General features: G+C 33.8%; 1 protein-coding gene across 1 annotated transcript in view; it reads right to left on the reverse strand.

Moving 5' to 3' along the window:
- The window catches only part of LOC145259751 (cullin-1-like), a 119,825-nt gene that overhangs the window by 53,970 nt on the left and 43,640 nt on the right, over positions 1-22,215 (reverse strand). The gene's annotated exons all lie outside the window — the stretch shown is intronic.

The following is a 22,215-nucleotide window of genomic DNA, read 5'->3' on the forward strand; positions in this document are numbered from 1 at the left end:
ATATTTTTAATTTTAACACAATCTGACTAAGACATTAGGAAATTTAAAAAAAATGCAAAGTTCAAACAATATTTACGAAAAATGTCTTAAATGTTGCCCATTTTCAGCTCCGCATATTTGTGCTATGACAGATTGTAGAATCACTGGATTGCGGTTTAACTCTTATTTTGTTCTGCGAGCTGCCAGACCTCAAAATGTCTGCCCCCAAACCCTGCAAGAATTGAAGGAAAACATCAGGAACAAAATAAGGTAAATCGCAATTCAGAGATTTTGCAATCTGTCCTGAATAATGCTTTGGAAAGAATATGCAGAGTTGAAAATAGGCAATTTAAGATATTTTCCATAAATAAAGACGGTTTGAATTTGGTTTCTTTTTTTTGTTTTTAATTTTCCAGTATCTTAGACTGTGTTGAAATTACAGAAACATATTGTCACAAATAAAGTTCAAAACCCTTTAGTGACTTTTTGGACACCCTGTATGTCCTCCCTGTATCACTTTCTAGATTCTGGTATTCTTTTAGTATGGGTTTAATTTGAAGGAGTTATTTTGAAAGTTGTTCCAATCTTTTTGCCAATTTATTTTCACAATGAAATTATTGATTAGGAGCTTGCTAGTTTGTGTATGGAATTTTCATAAAGTATTGCCTGGAGTTTGAATGCGTGATAAAAGCAGTATCCAATGATGGTAAGGTCATCTGGTAAGAACCAGCTTCTGGATGAGGTCAGACATATTTGGATTTCTTCAGTCTTTGATAGCATCACCCATCCCTCCCCACATAAGGTGGAGTTGGCAGAACTTTATCCTGTATTAAGAATTTTGGAACAAAGTCAAGAATTCCCCAATTAATTTGAAGAGAGACATGTTGGAGAATTTCACACTCAAAATTATTAGAAATTTGTATTCTTTAAATTTTTTTGTTTTTTTCTTTAAGGCTGGGGGAGGGGTGTTATACGTATGATAATATTAGATTTATTTGTAAGTATTCAAGTGCATTATAAAACCAAAGTTAAATATGGACATATCACATTAGCATAAGATGCTGTAAACCGAGATGAGGATGTCTTCACGGATGAAGAGTTGGAATCTGACTAAGAGGTTTGGGCAATCCATACTTAGATTTAAACTGGGTTATGATAGGATTAATATAAGATGAAGCCCTTCAAGTGAGATGGGAGTAGTTGTCTTCAAGACGAGAGGTTACGCCTAAAGAGTGGTTGTTGTTAACTAACAAGCTCTAAATTGAGGTCTTGTTGAATTGGCCCACTGCACTTGTAGTTTGGAGTCGTTCGGATGGAAATGGAAGAAATAGCGTAATGAAAAGATATGTACAAAAAAAAAAAAAAAAAAAACTACAAACGATACAAAGGATTCTTTGAATTTTTTGGATGACTGTTCTTATTTTGATCGTTATTCGCCCTATTTTTCATTTCATGTAACTTTCAACCGTGTTCAGGTGTACCTTATCAATTCCGAAATCTTTGTCAGACTTGGTGATTCTGCATGGATTTTTGAATGGAACTGTTTACTGAATCGACGGGGGTAGCATGCTCTCATTCAGTTATGACTGGGTAGAAGACCTAAGTAATTTGCAATTGTATTTTTGAGTTGTATCTGCACTGAGGATTAAACCTTCAACCTCCAGAAGAGTGTAACTTGCAACTGGATTTTATCTTTTACCAAGTGCTTTATCCACTATATGACCAACAAAACGTTGTGTGAAGAACGCTCAAGATGAGAACAGTAGTGCGGATAATTCAATACAAATTATAAATCCTCATCACAAAAATTCAGAAGTATAAACGTGAACTTATTTTTGAACAAGATTAAAAAAACCATATATAAAGAAAACAAGCCGAGCATGCGGGGTCCCCTGCAACGAGTGAAGAATTTACTTTTACTATGACTAATGTTTGTGCAAAAAAAAAAAAAAAAAAAAAAAAATCCAAGGTATGTTTATTGAGAAAAGTGCGAACCAACAAACATACGAACCGAAGTGAATTACGAAGCCCAATCCTTCTTTTGTCAAAAAAATACGATTTTCCAGCAAGATTATCAATCATACCCAGTTTAACATTCATTTTATATTCTAACATACATTAACAGGTTTGAAAAAATTGACTTCCAAACTAACCTATCTCTGGCCATGACTGTTTATCCTTTTATCCCAAATTTATTTTTATCACTAATTCTTGTAATCCTTGGCTTTCTCCTATGAACTGGTCCTGCTCCCTCAACTGTTCTACATCTACTAACCCAAGAACTATCGTCCATTCCTTCAATGTGACAATACCATTAAAGCCTTCTTTTTTGCACACATCTCCCTACAATTGTCTAGAGTTAATCTTCTTGAGGTCAGTCTTTAGGACTCATATATCCATTGTATCATTCTCATATCATTTCTCACCATGCAACACATGTCCTCAACCATCACTGGTTAGGTTTAACTTCCATATATAATCACATTGCACAAACTTTGAGTGCTCTTGTGGACATGACACAAACGTCAGTTTTTAATGCGGACAAAATCCAACAAAAAAAAAAAAGATTTACAATGGTATCAAAAACGCATGGTACTTTTGCAATTTACTAACAGTATTTTTTTTTTCTTTTTAAACAGGATTTTCAAGTTATTCAATTTTTCAGTATCTTTTGTTTATTAAATTGTTAGATGAAAGTACAAAATAGTTAAAGCTCCCCTCTCTCCATGCTAAGAATGGGTTTCTAAATAATTTTATTTCAACAGTCATTAAACTGCAGAAGTACCAAATGTGCATATAGTCCCATTGGTATTCACCTCACAAATTAGGCTGTCACAGGTAATAAATCCACCTTTTCACCTTTGAAAGTTGGAAGTAACACCTGGGATGATGGCTTTCTAAAAGTGAAACGATAGGTTTTGATCCTTGCCAAAAGGTCAGATTTATTTACCCGCCTTCCACAACTATGTTAGACACAAGGTCAGTTAATAGTGGGAATTGAGCTCCAAAAGGGAAACCTAAATTCGGAGAAAATAAAAATTGTCTCACGATAAGACTACTCCTCGGACTAAGAACAGATACTACATTTTGACCTTGGTCTAAAGACGTGTGTCTACAAAAACAAGATTACATTTTAAGAAATCCTGATACAAAAAGATGTAATTAAACTCTAGACGAGATGACAATTACAGAAATTACGTTTATGAAATTTCTATGAAAAGGAAAAGGATAGAATAAAAATAAAAATTGACAGATAGCTGGCAGACAGACAAGAGACTGACTCCTGCCCATTGCAATTTAGCCAGACCTATTGACCCTATTGTCTCGTATTATTCAGGGCTAATTAGGGTTTATTTTCTCAAACAAAAGATGATACTCAATTGACAACTAAAAATATTTAGCTACTGATACTGGGTTAAGAGTCGGCACATTTATGAAAATTGAAGACGAAGAGAGAGGTGAGTAAACTTCAGTTCGGAAGTTTATAAACGTGTACCAAATTGTACAGTAGGGCTGATCTTATTGTTGCAGAGTTATCTTCCCTTGAGTATATATTTTTTAGTGCAAGCATAAGAGGGCGCTTCCAACATGAGAAAAATTCTACAAGACTCCTCCTTTTTCTGGTATATGACTGTCAAGATGCATGGATGCCTGTCGGCTGCTAAGTATGCTTTGCAAACCCTAACAAGCTTCGCCTGTTAGAATTAATCAACTATCAGAATCTCGTCAAATGATCAGGCACATTTACTCCTGATCTGAAATGGAACAAACATCAAACCCGTTGCGAAGAAAAATGGTAGGATCCTTCTACCACTCCAGTAGATATCTCACTCTTGATGCAATTCTCTACCTCTATAAAAGCCAGGGACAGCCAATGATGGAGTATTGTTGCCACATCCGGGCAGGAGCTACTAGAAGCAGCTTATCCTGCCTTGACAGAGTTCAAAATAGACTTTGTAGCTTAGTGGGGGGTGTCCTTTTCTCTTCCCTGCCACCTCTTTCCCACAGGAGAGACATTGCGAGCTTGTCTCTGCTTCATCGTTATTTTCATGGCAAGTGCTCGCCTGAGCTTCAATCTATGGTCCCCCCTTGCCAAACTTTCATGAAAAACACTTGTCTAGCCAAAACCACTATCAATAATTTCCCACACTCTTTATCTGTGCCTAAACCTAAACGTAGATTCCATGAACAAAGCGTCTTTCTTAGAACTGCACACCTGTGGAACTCTCTTCTGTTTGCCTGCTTTCCAGCTGACTGCAATTAGATTGTAGTCCAATGTAAACAAATTCTTGATGAACCATCCCCCCTAAGTAATCCAATTTACAAAATTTCCACTACTTATAATTACTACACTATAATTCCATTGATATTGTATACGTATTAACCCTTATCCTCGAGTGGCCTCCGGGCCTTGATACCTTTGTAAGTCACCTTTGTTAAAAAAAAAAAAAACATTTCAAACAACAGTTTCAATTCACAGTTAAATTTTAACAAAGCTCCTTTAAGTAGTCTAACAGTGCAATACTAGAGTTACAGATCCTTTCAATTTTTTTAACACTTATTTCTTCACTGGAATAAACATTCGTCATTATGCACGTCCAAAAAAATTTTTTAAAAAGTAATTAAAAAAAAAAATTTTTTTTTAATTTTGAACCATAAAATACATTAGTATTGGTCGAAAAATAATTGTTTGCTTATAAAGTCAAACTTTTGTGGACAAACATATTGTGTTCCCAATTGTAAATTGCATTGTTAAGATGACTGAACTTATGCAACAAAAACCGTCCTCTCGTGACAAGATCGGTTCTACGCATGCGTCAGATAACGTCATGACCTGATTTAGTTTAAATAGTTGAAGAACTGACTAAATTTCATGTACGTCGTGTTAGCTCAGTTGGTTAGAGTGTTGAATCATTATCTAAACATTTTGGGTTTGAATCGTAGTGTGAGATGTGTTTTTTTGGGGGGGTTTTTTCCGATTTTTTTTAATTTAAATATTGAAGCAGGGTTATTTAAGCCATTTTTCACGTAACGTTCGTTTTTCTGTTTTTTGTTGTTTTTTTTTACTTCGCTTATTCTTAGGTTTTCATTAACACCCCCGACCGACCACACACACCCAAAAACACGCGGGTACCCACCGATTATTTAAATTTTAATATTGAAACAGGCTTATTTAAGCCATTTATAAGATTTTTTTTTTTTTTTTTTTTTTGGTTTTTAATTTTAACGTTCATTCTCCTGTTTTCTTTTTTGTTTTTCAGATTTTTACATTTAACATCGTTCGTTTGCCTTACGTTAGTTTTTTTTGTGTTTTTTGTTTTGATTACACCCCCTCCTCGCTTTATTTTTCAGATAAGTTTTAACATTCGTTTTTCTGTTTTCTTTTTTTACTTCGATTATTCTTAGATTTTCATTAACAACCACACACACCTCCAAACACTCGGGCACCCCCCCCCTAGTATATATATATATATATATATATATATATATATAAAATACCTATGAAATACGTTTGAAAGTCAAATTACAATGCAATATTATGAAAACAAATATTTACTTAATTAAAATCAATATTTTGGCGCTATATGCCATCTTCAAAATTTTATAGATTTTCCTTGCCATAATGTTAAATTGAAGAAAAAAGAAAACAGTAAAGAGACCGTGTGTTGTTGTCTGTGGTGTTATATTGAAATGCCGGAAGAATACGTTTGACGAACGTGATATGAAAGTCAAGGAGGAAAGAAAAATAAAAAAAATAAAAAAAATAAAAAAAATTAAAAAAAAAAAAAAACAGTATAAAATTCTGAAGATTGTGTATGGCATCAAACTATTTTAAACAAATATTTGTTTATTTTCATAATATTGCATTGTAATTTGGCGTTCAAACGTGTTTTTTATTTATATCTTATATTTTACTAGCGGGAGTACCTGCCGTTGCCCGGTTGTTGGAGGTGTGTATGTAGGAGAGGGTGACCCTGTTTTAATATGATTAAAAAAAAAACACGATGTTAAAAAAAATTGGAAAAACCAAAACAAAGCAAAACAGCGAACAAACGTAAAAAAAAAAAAAAAAATAGTTTAAAAGAGAAAAAAAGTTTAGGTAGAAAGACTGGCTCGAACCTGAAGCATTGAGGCTAAGGCGGAAGAAAAGCCTGACACGTTACCCCTACGCCAAAGAGACATACAATTGAGAACGGATTAAATTAAACTTTTAAAAACACTTGCAGGTGGTTTTACACTAATGTCAATGTTTTCTAGGTCAAACATAGGAGGAGAGAAAATGAAGGAACGATTTTTTCGGCACCCCTCCTTATAGAAAAGGGTCCAGTTTAGGGTGAAGGAATTAATGTTTTTGGACAATTATTCAATATTTGTCGTCCAAGATGTCAGGCTTCAAAATGATACCAATCTCGTGAAAATCTGTCACCTCTGTCGAAAGTTTTTGCGAGACATACAAAACACACTTACATACATACACATTTTCGCTTTTATATATATAGATTTTAAAATTCAATCAACGCTTCTATCACGGAAGACACGACCCTGACCCTTACATAAAATCAGTTGCATTTAACCTTTTATGACCTGGTTGAATCATTCGTTCAGTCATAAATAAATTAGTATAACAGCATAAATATGTGATTCAGACACACCTTGTACTTATTAGTTCAGTATCTGGGTCGATGCAAGATATCTCCAGATTGCAACTTTCCATTGTTTACATTCAATATGCTGCCATCTAAAATAACATTTTTTAATCATCTACATCATAATTCAGGTCATAAAATTAACAATAAATATTTTTAATCATCTACATCATAATTCAGGTCATAAAATTAACAATAAATATTTTTTAATCATCTACATCATAATTCAGGTCATAAAATTAATAAATATATTTAACCATCTACATCATAATTCAGGTCATAAAATTAACAATAAATATTTTTTAATCATCTACATCATAATTCAGGTCATAAAATTAATAAATATATTTAACCATCTACATCATAATTCAGGTCATAAAATTAACAATAAATATTTTTTAATCATCTACATCATAATTCAGGTCATAAAATTAACAATAAATATTTTTTAATCATCTACATCATAATTCAGGTCATAAAATTAATAAATATATTTAACCATCTACATCATAATTCAGGTCATAAAATTAACAATAAATATTTTTTAATCATCTACATCATAATTCAGGTCATAAAATTAATAAATATATTTAATCATCTACATCATAATTCAGGTCATAAAGGGTTAATGCTGATGTATGATTGGATAAATGTAGACACATTTAAAAAAAAAAAAAGACAACTTTTTCTTTACCAAACGGTAGAGAGATTTCGTGTGAATTCAATAGAACTTGAAGACAAAAAATGAATGCCACAATTTTTTAAATTCCAATTTTCTTAATATATTTTATTTAACTCATTTTATTTTTCCTTTCAATTTTTGACAAAGAGCGATGAACTGCTTAAAAAAAAAATAAATAAATAAATAAAAAAATAAAAAAAAACAAACTTAGTTTTCATACACCAATAATCACGTTGAAAACATTACATAACCATTTATATAATGATCTACATACAATACATTTATTGTATTCATATATACCATTTTAAATAGTTATATAATATTAATAAAACTATCTTGTATCGGGCATAAAAAAATATTTGTGGAAGATATATTCCAATAGAAAGGAAATATGTATAAAGCAAAAAAACAAAACAAAAATAAAATAAAAAAAATTTAAACAAAATGGAAGAAACGAGTTGTTTGACTTCTCATATTTTTCACAAAGTTTTGAACTTTGTGACAAGGCAATGTGTGTGTGTGTGTGTGTGTGTGTGTGTGTGTGTGGTGTGTGTGGTGTGTGTGGTGTGTGTGGTGTGTGTGGTGTGTGTGTGTGTGTGCGTGTGCGTGCGTGAATATAAAAAAATTTGAAATGAAATACAAACTTTTTCATGTGTACATGCGTTTCAAAAAATTCAATATTATTACCTTTATACTAAGGTAAAAATTTGACAATTTTCCTCATATTAATAATTATGTCAGCCCCTTAAAGAACTCTGTTCATGTTGTTGAGCACTCTACGTTGAAATTCAAGTTGGTCAATTAAGCTTGCATGCACAGATCATGATATTATAATCATAAGATCATTCTAGCCACCAAGACATTTATAGAAATGTTAATTTCGACCGTATTTCTCTCAGTTAACATTGGCCAAATGGCTTGTTCCTTGCTAATGTAGTCACAGATGGTTTCGGGGCCGGGTTTGAATCTTCCGACCAGCTGTAATCCTAACTCCCTGCATTGGGGATTCCTGAAAGGATGGAACACTAGTATCTGTTGGTATTAAAAATAACTATAGTAATAATTATGTCATCTAATTTAGAAAACTTTGCCTGTCTATTTCCATATTTTCAAACTATCTCTTCCGAAACTAAAAGAGGCCTCAAATGATTGGATCTTTTCTGGACCGTTCTTTCATGGGTTAAAAATAAGTTTCAAGAGATCAAAAATGGGTCACAAAATTTTAAAAATCATACATTTTGTACATTCATTTTAGTTTATTTTTAATTGTTTATTTTTAATCAGTTCATATGCGTGTCACGTTGGTACAGTGGTAACGTCACCAGCTTTGAATGCTAGTTTTGCTTTCGGTTTTGATTCTAGCTGATGGCAGCCAAATATTTTTTTAACTTTTGAAATCATAACCATGATAATCATAACCATGATAATCATAACCATGATAATCATAACCATGATAATCATAACCATGATAATCATAACCATGATAAGATATACTAAATCTGGACAAATTTAAATATCATATTTAACCGTATTTTATGACCGCCTCCCCCCATCACCAGTTACATATATATTGAAATCAGTTGCTTTTAATGTTGATATATGGTTGGATAAATGTACACACATTTACAAACAACTTTTTCTTTATGATGGATAAAGTAGAGACTTTGAGTGAGCTCATTAGCATTTTAAGACAAAAAATGAACACTGCACAATATTATTGACTTCTCGTATTAGAAAGTTTTATACTCACTAATCTTTGTGACAGGGCAATGTCTGTACATGTGTGTGTGTATATATATATATATATATATATATATATATATATATCTTTTTTTCAGTGAAATACAATTTTTCATGTGTATATGCGTTTCAAAAAATTCAATTTTTTTTTTTTATCAACTTTATACTCGGATAAAAATTTGAAAACTTTCCTAATCAGCATATTATTTATCAACTCCAACTTTGGAAATTGAAATATGTAGGAAATAGATTTGAAAGCTGAATTAGAACGCAATATTATGGAAATAAACAAGTATTTACTCGTTTTAAAATTAATATCTTTTGGAGCTATATTCCATTGTCAGAATTTTCTTTTTTTTCCTCACCAAGATGTTAAGTTGAAGAGAAAAAGTTATTGAAGAGTCTGCGTGCTATTATCTGTGGTGTTCTTTGGGAAATGCCAGAAGAATGCATTTGGCAATGCGATGTGAAATTCAAGGTAATACTTTCCATGTTAGAAGCATCGATTGAATTTTAAATTGAAATATATATAAAACACATTTGAAATCCGAATTACAATACAAATTCAATTAACACTTCTAATGGAAAACACTACCCTTAATATATTAGTGTTGGGATGGTTAATTGGAATCAAAAAAAAAAAAAAAAAAATCAGAATGCTTTGGGGGTATCGGAATCTGTATCAGGAAATTTGGAACCTAATTTCCAATTCCAAACCGATTTTTTTTTTTTATTAGTTGTTCATTTACAACAACACTAAGAATGGCTACAGAATTGGTTATTGACCCCATTTACAGATTTAACATCGATTCAGAAAGCTTGATTTGTTTCTTTTATTGGTCATTTATCAAGAGTTATAATCATTTGAACATTTAAAAAAAAAAAAAAAAAAAAAAAAAAAAAGCATCGAATCAATTATTTAATGTTTAGAAATTTTAAAAGAATTGGAATCAAGAAAGATTTTGTGATCGTCCCATCACTAATATATATAATAAATACAAAAGACATTGATTACTGTACACGCAATAACCCTTATCCCTGAGTGGCCTTCGGGCCTTGATAAGTGGTGACCCCCATGTAAAAAAAAAAAGAAAAAAGGGTGCGCAAGTTTTTGTACATCCAACAAAGGCTTTTTTTCGCCGGGCTTTCCGGGAGGGGGGGGTACTATAGCTTAGAAGTGTTTATATACCCCCTAGATAATAATATCTATGATTTGCGAACGCGCGTCGTTGCTAGATTTATTTACATCAAATTTTACACAATTCTTGCTATTTCGACCCCTCCTGTGTCGATTCGTCTTTTTCGTATAAAAGCAAAACTGATGTGAAACTAATGAGCGGTTCTTGGCTAGCCCGGGAACAACGTCCAGAAAGCGATGGACGTTTGGTCAATGTCAGTTTTCACCGTCATATCAGACAATTGCTTTCATTTGGATACTTTCCTAATAAACGGGGGAGGAGCTGGTTTTCCCCAACATGTTGGGGAAAACAAAACCAGACAAAGTTGGGTAAAAAAAAAAAAAAAAAACTCAAAAGAACTATCCCGCAGTAAAATTAAGTGCGGATTTGACCTCATTAAAAACGCACTTAAAGTGTCTCACAGAAATAGTTAACTGTGAAATAGCATGATGTTTGCCCTCAATTTGAACGCATTCACTTTTTAAATCGCTAAATTTAACATCTTACATTGCTCCCGTCACTGTAGCGCAGGTGTATGTCGTCAGCCTATTGGCCTCAAGGCTCCGGGTTCGAGCCTACCTGCCCCCCCTTCTTTTTCTTTTATACCTACAAAAGATTTTTTCCATTTTTAAAATCACTGTTTTTGGTTTTATTTTTTAAAGAAGTTTAACATTGTTTATTTAGATACTTCAACAGGGTTAAGTTTCCTTTTTGTTCTGCTTTACCTCCCCCCCAACACACACACACACACACATCTACAAACACCCAGCAACACCGGGTATCCCCGCTAGTATATAATAAAAGTAATCTTGTCTTTATTTGAGAAATAGTCTTTACCAAACTATGGTCAATTTTTCGTTTACAGACTTAGAACCATATATATTCGGGATTTAGACTTATGGAACAAATTTGGTTTTTAGCTGATAAAAATAGCTAAGATGCCAAAGTCGAAAAATTTGAACTGGGCAGGCGTGTGTATCCTTTACACATATGTAAATATATATTTATACATTTAACTGCGTTAATTTTTAAGTTTTGATATCCAAGTATCGTTAGATCGCATGGTAGCGAATACCGCTGGAGAGCTACATGTCTTGGTCTTGATTCTAGCTGATGGCATCCAAGTCATTATTTTTAACGTTTTGTAATCACTACTAGATATTGGGCACAATATAATAATAAATATGAAATCAGCATGAATTTAAATATCATATTTAAACATGTTTTACAACTAGGCAATGCTGAGTGGTCTGCTAGAATATGTTTGTGCATGTATGTATGTGTATATTATGTATGTATATATATATATATATATATATATATATATATATATATATATATATATAGCAGAAACGTAGGATACGGCATTAGGAAAAATCCTTCATGACTGAGCATTTTTATTTTTGTTTCTATCCAGAGTGCCCCTTTTTTGAGGAGCTGGATTTTCCCCCCACATTAAAAACCAACCTTGCGTCTAACTCTGCCCTCGTGGGGAGGCAAGTAAATAGGAACATTATAAATAACACCGTAAGGCAGGGCAAATACCGTAACCAGGGGTTGGAAAAATATTGTATCCCGCATCATAACCTGGAAAAAAAAAAAAAAAAAAGTATCCTAGGACTACAGTATTCCGGGTGGCTACTGTGTATGCATATATATATATATTTTTTTTAAATGGAATTGTAGAAGGCGGTACAATGCAGAAGTAACGGAAAGACACAAGCTGAAGCAGGTGAGAAATTTATTGATACAACTTATAAATACATGTGTACATATTCATATTCGCAGTATATTTATATTTGCACAGTGGTTACCTGGGAAAGTCGGTCTTGTGGTATGTCCGTGTTATATAATATTTCGAGAAATATCTCTTCGTCAGATGTTTACTTGACTTTGACAAACGTGTAGTTCCTGTGTCTTTCCGTTACTTCTGCATTGTACCGCCTTCTACAATTCCATTTAACTACATACTATACAATGCTTCAAGCAAACTACACCCACCTCATATATATATATATATATATATATATATATATATATATATTATTTTGTTTTGTGATACATTTTGAATGAATTCAATTATTTCTACAAAAGTGCATTTTTACCTAAATGTGAGTTGGGAATAATTTTCCCTTTGACCAATTTGGTACCCTCAAATAGGGAACGGCATATATATTGTTTTTAAAACACTGACCATCAGAGTGGCTGAATCTATCGAGACACAAAATTGGAACCTCATGGTAAGAGATTATATATATATATATATATATATATATATATATAAAATGTACTTAACTTTAACTTATCAGCATTTTTCTGCACAATAATGATCATCAATTTAAACAGTTTTTTTCTGTATTTAAAGTTATCATATTTCACTATATTCATAAGGGTTTGATCGTCACTTGAAGTGAGTGTACATTTTTACATGGTTTTTAGACACTGTATATTATATGTATATATAATATAATACAGTAGCCTAAAATGAAAATCACTTTCTTAATTCAAAGTGTACAGTAGCATAAGATATTAATTCAGGTTCACACAATTCATCAACTCTGGGTTTTTTTTTCAAACAAATCCGATTTTTACTTATGAATGCTAAACACGTTAAGCAGCGTTTTGCAGCTGCTCAAGTTTGAAATTTCAATTCCTTTGCTTCAGGCCATTAGATTTTAGTGAATTCAAACATGTTACACAATGGTTTCAATACAACTCATGTCAACACAATTATTAGAGTTATAAAAAGGCGGATTGTTGAGAGAATGTGCATTTACACAAATATTATTAGCTACATATATGCATACATGTTTCTGCTGAAAATCCTTTAGAAATGCAGAATAATCAGGTTGGATCATTACAATGAAACCAGATTTTAATTCTTTTATACAAAACTAGCGGGGGTACCCGGCATTGCCCCGGTGTTTAGAGGTGTGTGTGTGTGTTGGGGCTGGGGAGGGGGGAGGGGTAAATCAAAACAAAAGAATAAGCGAAGTAATAACCCTGTTTAAATATTATAAAAAAAAAAAAAAAAAAAAAGAATCGTTGCCCAGATTTTTATCGGCGTGTATGTGTGTATGTGTGTATGTGTGTGTGTTGGGAGGGGCCATTAAAAAAAGTTTTGGTAGGTAGGATCGAACCCAAAGCCTCAAGGCGATGGTGTAGGATAAAGCAAAAAAAAACCTGACACGTTACCCGCTCGGCCAGTCAGAAAGAGTAACTAAAACACATTTTTATTTAAGTATTAAAAATGGAATTGACAGGTGCGCGCATTTAATGAGGTCAAATAGAAATAGCACAGTTAACTTTTACTGCGGGACAGTTTTTTTTTTGGTTTGTTTACCCAACTTTGGCTGGTTTTGTTTCCCCAAGATGTTGGGGCGGGGGGGAAATAAGCTCCCCATAAAAAGGGAATTGCCCAAATTGAATAGTAATTGTCTGATAAAAGGAGTTTCCCCCGCATGGACGTTCCCGGCGCGATTGCCAGAAACAACAGCTTAGCTTAAAATTAGTTTCGCTTTTATATGAAAAAGCCGAATCAACACGTGAGAAGCCAAAATAACAATTTTGTAAAAGTTGCTGTAAATAAATCTAACCGCGACACGCGTTCGCAAACTGTAGATATTATTATCTAGGAGGATATAAACACTTCTAAGAGATAGTAACCCTAAGCCCCACCCCGAGAAGCCCTCGAAAAAAAAAGCCTTTGTTGGACTTTCGCGCGTGTTTTGCCTTTTATATGTGGCCTTTGAAAAGGAATAAAAAACAAAACGAAATTAAAAGGGGTTAGAAAAAAAGATCAAACAAAAAAGAAAAGGGTGTGGTTAGGCGAGGGCTATAAACTTGGGAGGTACTTTCTTATATAAAAGTCTGCCAACTTACTCCCACTTTTAATATAATTACTATAATAACGCTGTAACAGTGCATATGAGCCTGTGGGAAAATGTCAGCAGCAGCAGAGGATGGCTGGCTTACGAAAAGATTAGCAGCAGCAGTAGTCGAAAAACATGTATATGCAAATTAGGTGTGCGTGGGAAGAAAAAAAGGAAAAAAGGGAGAAAAAATGCACCACATGGTTGAGAGAAGGAAAGTGCGTGTCGAAGAAAATGGACATGTAACGTCAAGGACGAGAATGGGCCAGCTGTGCACGGCATGCGGTCGGAGGAAGGAGAAACACGGCCATGTAAAATGAACATGTGGCAGCGAGACATTTTTTAAGTAGAAATGTCCAGACGGGAAGGTAACGGTAATAAAAATTTTTGTTAAAAAAGAAAAAATGCTGACTGATTTTTCTTTCTTTCCTTTGTTTGGCATTGAGCACTTTTTTGATAAAGAAAACGACACTGATACAATCGTTGTGTGTGTGCGTATATATAATTATTTCCACAGCTAGACAATGCCGCAGCTCACAAGAGCCATGACAGCCAACAAACCGGAAGTCCAAGACTCATTTGGGCTCATCAGTTGGACACATCCGAACTTGAGATACAAAACCCAAGCCTCTTGCATGCGAGGGGCAAGCACTCTACCAACCGAGCAATTATAAGTTGCACACCACTAAAAACACCATTACAAAATCAAAATGATTTTTATGTATTTCTCTTCAAATATAACGGTTATAAATAGGGCTATGACAACAGCATATTCTTTTCATTGTTTTGACTCAAGCATATATCCAAGACAGTTAATCAACCGAGAACCACATCACTCTATATAAAAGCATAGAAGATATCAAATACATACTCGAGAGTCAAAACAATGAAAAGAATATGTTGTCACAGCCATAGTTATAAAAGCCATTTTTTCTGTTGACACACGCGTGGCTTTCCAATTTTATGATTCAATAAAATCAGTGAAGAATTAGTGGTTGCAATGTACAGATATCTTCGCTGACACACTAAATTGATCAATCTAAACCGTTTATAAGTTTTTTAATATAATTTTTACGCTGATAACTAAAATCTGCATAGATCAAACACTCGTCTACGCCATTCTAGTATCCGGCCGTGAAACCTGGCTGATAAGAGCAAGCGACCTACAAAAACTTGTGGTGTTCGATCACTACTGTTTGCATCGTATCCTTCACATTTGTTTGCGCAATTCATCTCGAATGCTGCTGTTCGTTCTCACTACAACATCTTCTCTGTAACAAGCTCCTCTCTCAGATTCTTCATCATAACCCAGATTATGACAAAAGTCTAGATTTCAAATTTCAAGATGTTGACCATCTCACTATTTATTTCTTTAAGTATGTTGGAATGCACAACTCGATTAGATGGTAGACATCTTGAAATTTGGAGTATAAACTTTTGTCATTTATTTATATGCTCTGTATTTGTATTGAGCTTCATAAATTAAAGGACTGGTATAAATGAAAGGTGAACTATAATTAAACATTTCCCCATATATATATATATGTCATATATTTTGTGTTCATTGACAGCAATTCATCTCAAACGCTGTTGTTCATTTTCATTACAGCATATCTTCTCTGCAATAAACTCTCCTCTTGAGGTTTTCTGATTCGTTCAGATTCTTCGTTATAACCCAGATGATTTCATGCACAGTCACTGAACCCACCCCTCCTCAGTGTTGTAAAAAATGATGTGAAAGTCTGTTGTAAACCTGGTTCAGAATAGTGAAACATAGTACTGAGCTGATCTTGAAGTCCCCACCTCTAGGAGGTTCATCGTCGGAACCATGATTGGCTAATACTTGTATCTGCTACTGCAGTTGACCATTGCACATGGTCAACATTCCTTCAGCAAATTCTTTGGATGGAGCTGACCCAACCGCACCCAGGTGAATGCCAAAACAAATAATCTTTACAGAGAAAATTGGAATTTTTTTTTTTTTTTTTTTTTTCTTCCTTTGAAGATTGTAATGCCGGGTATGGGGCAGCCAAACCAGCTGCCAACATTGCCCCGCTTTTTTATTGAAACCAACCGAGAGCTCTTTTTAGTATCCTCGCTGTCCCCTTAAGTGCAATTGTCTGAATCTCTTTTGCACTTGGTTCACCAGGAATATTAGTTAGGTAGGACTTCAGGTTCTTCTTCATAAGTCCTGTGGCACCTATGATAACTGGTATGATCGATATCCCCTTTAGGTTCCAGTTTCTTTTCATATCATACATGAGACCTTGGTATTTGGTCTGTTTCTCTCTTTCAGCTCTGTTAAGACCGCCATCATTAGGAACACTCACTTCAATCAAGGTTGCAACTCTCTCTGACTTATTCCATATAACTATGTCAGGTTTCACAGCAGCATTTTCAAGGTAGGTGGCTGTAGGGATTACAATGTCGTAATGTATGGTATATAAATCATTTCCAACTGTTTTTTTCAGGTTGACGTTCCCAGGACTTGCTGCTACACTGGATGTTTAATTTTTTACAGATGATCCAGTGGAGGTACTTGCATACTCCATCATGTCTCGCTATATAGTAGCCGTCCCCTAGAAGAACTTTGCAACTTGATATCAGATGACCAACACTTTCCAATTCTGTGTGGCAGAATTTTTACAGTATATGGTGCTATGTGTATCGTGTTATGTATATTATGGATCAACATTTTTTGTCTACACTGCCGTTTGTATAAGTGATTTAATATTATATAGCATTAAAATGTTTAAGAAATTTTCAATGCTCATTACTTGTCACTAAGTCAGTATTATGGATGCCCCGGGGGGGGGGGGGGGGGGGTGAAGGCATCACTATAAAATTCAACCCTAAAATGCCTGTCAAATCATACATTGAAAAAATGAAAAGAAACGGATTTATACAACATTGTTATAGATATGTGTACTCTGTTTTTATTACTATCATTGAAAAAAAGAAAAAAAAAAAAAAAGTGAAATATATATATGTTGTTTTTGCGATACATTTTGAATGAATTCAGTTATTTCTACAAAAGTGCATTTTTACCTAAATGCGAGTTGGGAATAATTTTCCCTTTGACAAATTTGGTACCCTCAAATGGGGAGCGGCATATATATTGTTTTTAAAACACTGACACGTGTTTCGTCGTCTACGACCCATCAGAGTGGTTGAATCTAGCAAGACACAAAATCGGAACCTCATGGTAATATACATATATATATATATATATATTATATAAAATGTACTTACACTTTAACTATTGTTTTTGATTTTGGCTCAGCCCATTTTCATCAGTCCTGAGCCATGTCACATATGGCTAGTCTATTTCAATTTCATTGTCAAAGACTAAAATTAATCACCCATTATAAATCTGACTTTTTTTTTTTTTTTTTTTTTTTTTTTTTAATTTTTATTGCAATATATTTCTTAATTTTTCAGTATGTGGATTTTGGGAAATCTATTATATAGTTATATAGTAGTTGTCTGTGTACATGTTTGTATGTGCAGCTAAAAGTTAAAAACTATAAAACTAACCATCACAAAGTTGGTATATTCTTGATCAGTGTTACTATAGATGAGCAATGTCTAAAATTTATAAAAGAAATTGGGGGTGGGGTGGGGGTCAACTGAGTCAGCACTTTTTTTTCAATGTGATATAGAATTTAAAAAGAAAAATGACAAGCAATTCCATGAGGAATATATATACATATATATAAGGCAAATGCAGTGCACACATTTTTGTATGTCCAAGAAAGGCTTTTTTCGCTGGGCTTCTCCAGGGATAGGGGTGGGGGTTTACTGTTTCTTAGAACTGTTTATATACCTCCTAGATCATAATATCTACAATTTGTGAAAGGACGTCGTATCTAGATTTATTTTGATTGACTTTTATAAAATTCATGCTATTTCGTTGTTGCGTGTTTGTTCGGCTTTTTAGTATAAATAAAGTGAAACTAAATTGAAACGGTGTGCGTTCCTCAGCTTTCACATCAGGAACGTTCAGAAAGTAAATCAGCTTTGATCAATGCGTTGAAAACCGTCATATCAGACAATTGTTATTCATTTGGACACTTCCCTTTTTTATGGGGAGCCGGTTTTCCCCCCGACAACTTGGGGAAACAAACCCAAAAAAACTACTGTGGAGCTAAAGTTGGGAAAAATTGCCTCGCAACAAAAAGTGCAGAATTTCATTGTTCGACCTCATTAAAGTTATGCACCTGTCATTTAACTTTTTAATCGTTAAATTAAAATGCTTTTCATTCCTCTTCCTTCGTGACCGAGCAGTAAAGATGCCAGGTTGTTTTCACACTTTCTTTTCCACCTTCGCCGCAAGGCTTCAAGCCTACCTTCCTACCAAAACTTTTTTTTTCTTCTTTTACACCGACAAACACAAGCAACGCCAAGTACCCCCACTAGTCTAGTATTTAAAGGAGAATTGTGGTATTTTTTTTTTTTTCTACACTTTTCTTATCAGTTTGTTTAAGCCGGGGACGAAGCATCCTATTCCTACTGGATACCAAAATATTCACCCATTAACTCCGGTATTCCAACCAAGTGATCTTTGAGATTTTGACCATCCCTTTAAGAGCAATTGTTTGAATCTCTTGCACTTGGTTCACCAGGTATATTTGCCAGGTAGTTTTTTTAGATTTTTTTTTTTTAAGTCCAGTTGCTTGTATAATTACTAGAATGATAGAGATCTTCCTAAGATTCCAATTTCTTTTCTTGTCATACATAAGACGTTGATATTTCTTATCTTTTCCCTCTCAGCTTTGTTTAACCCAAACCCAGTGTATATGAATGTGCGTGTGTCCAGCTAGCAAGGAACGGGAAAGTGGAAGGGAAAAATATATCCATTATTTGTTGTCTTTTAAACGAAGAAATCTCAACTGGTTCGAGGATCATAATCAAGAAAAAAAAGAGAGAAAAAACTGACATTTAATGAGAAAATTTCTTATATAGATTCTCATTAGAACACCAAAGTTAAGCAATAATGAGTAAGGTTAGTATCTGGGCGGGGTTGAGGGGAGTTAAAAAACAAAAAATACTGGGAGATATGCACACTCAATCTTCATTAAGACATGCATCTAAGAAAAACTGATGCAAAATCTGACGTCGTTCACAGTAATCGACTGCATTGACAGAGCGACAGAGTTTAGCAGTTGTTCCAAAAAAGTATGGATGGTTGTACACAAACCTTCACCACCATAACCAAATCATCTGTGTGGATTTGGACGACTTAGTTGTGTGGACGTCGTATGAGAGAGTCCTTTTTCTTATATATTCATCATACGCAATGATATGATGGATATGCTCTTCAAAGCTTACTGATATATGCAGACAAACTTTTCACATATAAAAAAAAAAAGCCGATCATGCAGGGTCCCCCTCCATGAGTGAAAAAATTTACTTTCACTATGACTAATGTTTGTGCAAATCCCCCCCCCCCAAAAAAAATCAAAGTGTAGTTATTGAAAAAAGTGTAAACAAACTAACAGAAGTGAAGGGCCAATCCCTCCTTTGTCGAGAGAATCAAAAAGACTAACTTTACAATCCTTATTATTAAGTAGAAGTTAACGAGAAATAACGACTCTGGCAGTGAAATGAACATCGGACGTAAAAATAGCATAGCTCGTCTATTTATAAGATCCTAATTAAGAATAATGTCACTGAGAGTAGATTATAAACTGAAAAGAAGTTTGGATTTATAGCACGGCTTCAAAATCAACATTGGCCTGTTTAGTAGTCAGGCGGGTTGGCCGTTGTCATTGTCGTCGGGTGTCAAGGTGAAGAGCTATGATTAAAAGTTATTACACTGTCTCATCGTCAGACACACCTGTCGCACTAACATTGATCTGACAGTGACCGGGGAAGGGGGGGGGGGTCAAAGACAGAAAGAAACTAGACTGATACTTTTGGGCCAACATAAAAGATGACCTTTACATTTTAATAAGCGTCTAAAGAATTTCTTTGAGACTTTGAAAAATAAATCATTCTTTGAGTACATGAAAAAAAAAAAATTTGGTTTCTAAAATGTCTCCAGTAAGTAATGCAAATTAATTCTAGAACCTTTGATAATCATGAGTTACTGACCTCCCACTGAACCCCTCCCCCGGGGGAAACCTTTTCCTCCTACCCGCCTCTATGTTTAGGTGTGCAGCAGATATTAATGAAGGCCATTTGACAACTTTCGTCTTTTAACTTCCTCTCTTCTTAAAAAAAAAAAAAGAAAAATTTTGGAAACCCTTTCCTGCCCCTTTATCAGTACCAGAATCATTCTTATTTGATTTTGGTTGGTTGTTTTTGTATTACGGCATATCAACCCTTTTCGGGTTATTTAATGCCGAATCCAAAGATTTTGAAGAAAAACTTTTTTAATAGAATATATTTGTTGTTTTCACGTCGGTTTCTATTCAACCCATAGTTGGGACCCTAACAGGTACTACCACTCCAGATCAGAGTGGACCTGGGAGCAATAGTAATTAAAGGGTGGCTCCACACTCCCCAAAGCCCACAAGCTGGGGCCTCACCACTGGATATAGTTTAAGGTCATATCCAGGACCCTTATTTGATTTGAATTTTAAAAGTTTTAGTGAGACATACATACACACATACATACACACTAACAGACATCTCTCCTTTATACAATGGAAGATGCTAGCTGCATCTCAGTATTGCCCAGAAGTTTTTATTTTGTAAAATAGAATTTTGAAAATTGAATTTCATCACAACCTTTCAAATCACTGTGGATTTTTTTATCAGTATAGTAGCTGGTTAGAGTTAGAAAAAAAAAAAAATCCATAAATGAGACAAAGAATAAATTTGAGCCGATGCCTAAAAATAGGGACCATTTTAAGCGAACATTACTATTACTACTACTCAACTGCCAAGAATCTTGTGATGGTCGATATAGCAGCTAAGTAATTAGCTTTGCTGTTTGCAGACGTTCTGCACTTGTTTGATGAAGGTTAGCAAAGAATGTCCACAGATGAGAAAAGTGATTATGTACTACTTCAAGCGTTGCTAAGCACAAAATTCTCAGTAGTCAAGATGACATTGGCTTAAAGGGATTCCCATTCGTAGGTACTGATTCAATCTTATCCAAATCATCTTTGTTAAACAGCTTCATAAATATCAATGTGCCGACAGAAAACACAATTATCCATTGAAAAGCAATCACTCTCTTTCTCATAATATATAATTTTAGAAAAGTTTTATTTATACAAAGTAGACAATTTTACTTCTGCCAGTCTTATAACCCCACCTCCCTTATTTTGTCCTTTAGTCCTCACATTCTATGGGTCATGTTTATGACAAAGGGAAAGAATGTATGTTTTCTGAGTAACAAGTCATTGATCAAGAATTACTAGCTAATTTTTTGGGCTTTTTTTTTTTTCTTTTTTTTTTTTTTACTTTGAAGTAATATATATATATATATTTTTTTTAGCTCCTTTCATCAAGTGGCTTCATGCCTTGTCTTAAGTGGTTTCTCTCTCATTCTCTAATATATAACATAGCATGGCTACTAGTGTTGGGACGATTAATCGAAATCGGGAATCGGAAAAATTGATGCCTATTTTCCGATGCCAAAACAATTCTTTTGTCTTTTTTTATTTGATTTTGTTTAAAGCAAAATCTTCCATTGCTGGTAAAAATGATAAAATAATAAACATTTATTGATTTTAAATTACCAATAAAGCTAAAATCAATGGATCATCATCCACAATTGTAATTTTATGTTTAGGGAAATATCTGCATATTTAACTTTTTTTCATGAAAATCAGGGGAAATAACATTCTTATAGTTAAATAATTAGAGATTTATAAAGAATCGGAATCGGTAATTATATTGGAATCGAGAATTCAGCACAGAATCAGTAATTGTATCGGAATCGGGAAAAACATTCGAATCGTCTCATCACTAATGGCTACACACTCAGAACATGCTTCAATTGTACATTTGATAAGCTCGATTTATGATTGAAACATGTTCTGGGTGTGTATCCATGCAATGTTTGTATAAATAAAACTTTATTATAAATATTATCAAACACTATTATTATATAAAGACAAAAGTTTCTCTAGATTTTTACCCCCTGAATACACATGTTACAT

This window comes from Euprymna scolopes, chromosome 35 (assembly GCF_053919585.1).
Source record: "Euprymna scolopes isolate OS-2025 chromosome 35, ASM5391958v1, whole genome shotgun sequence".
NCBI lineage: Eukaryota > Metazoa > Mollusca > Cephalopoda > Sepiida > Sepiolidae > Euprymna > Euprymna scolopes.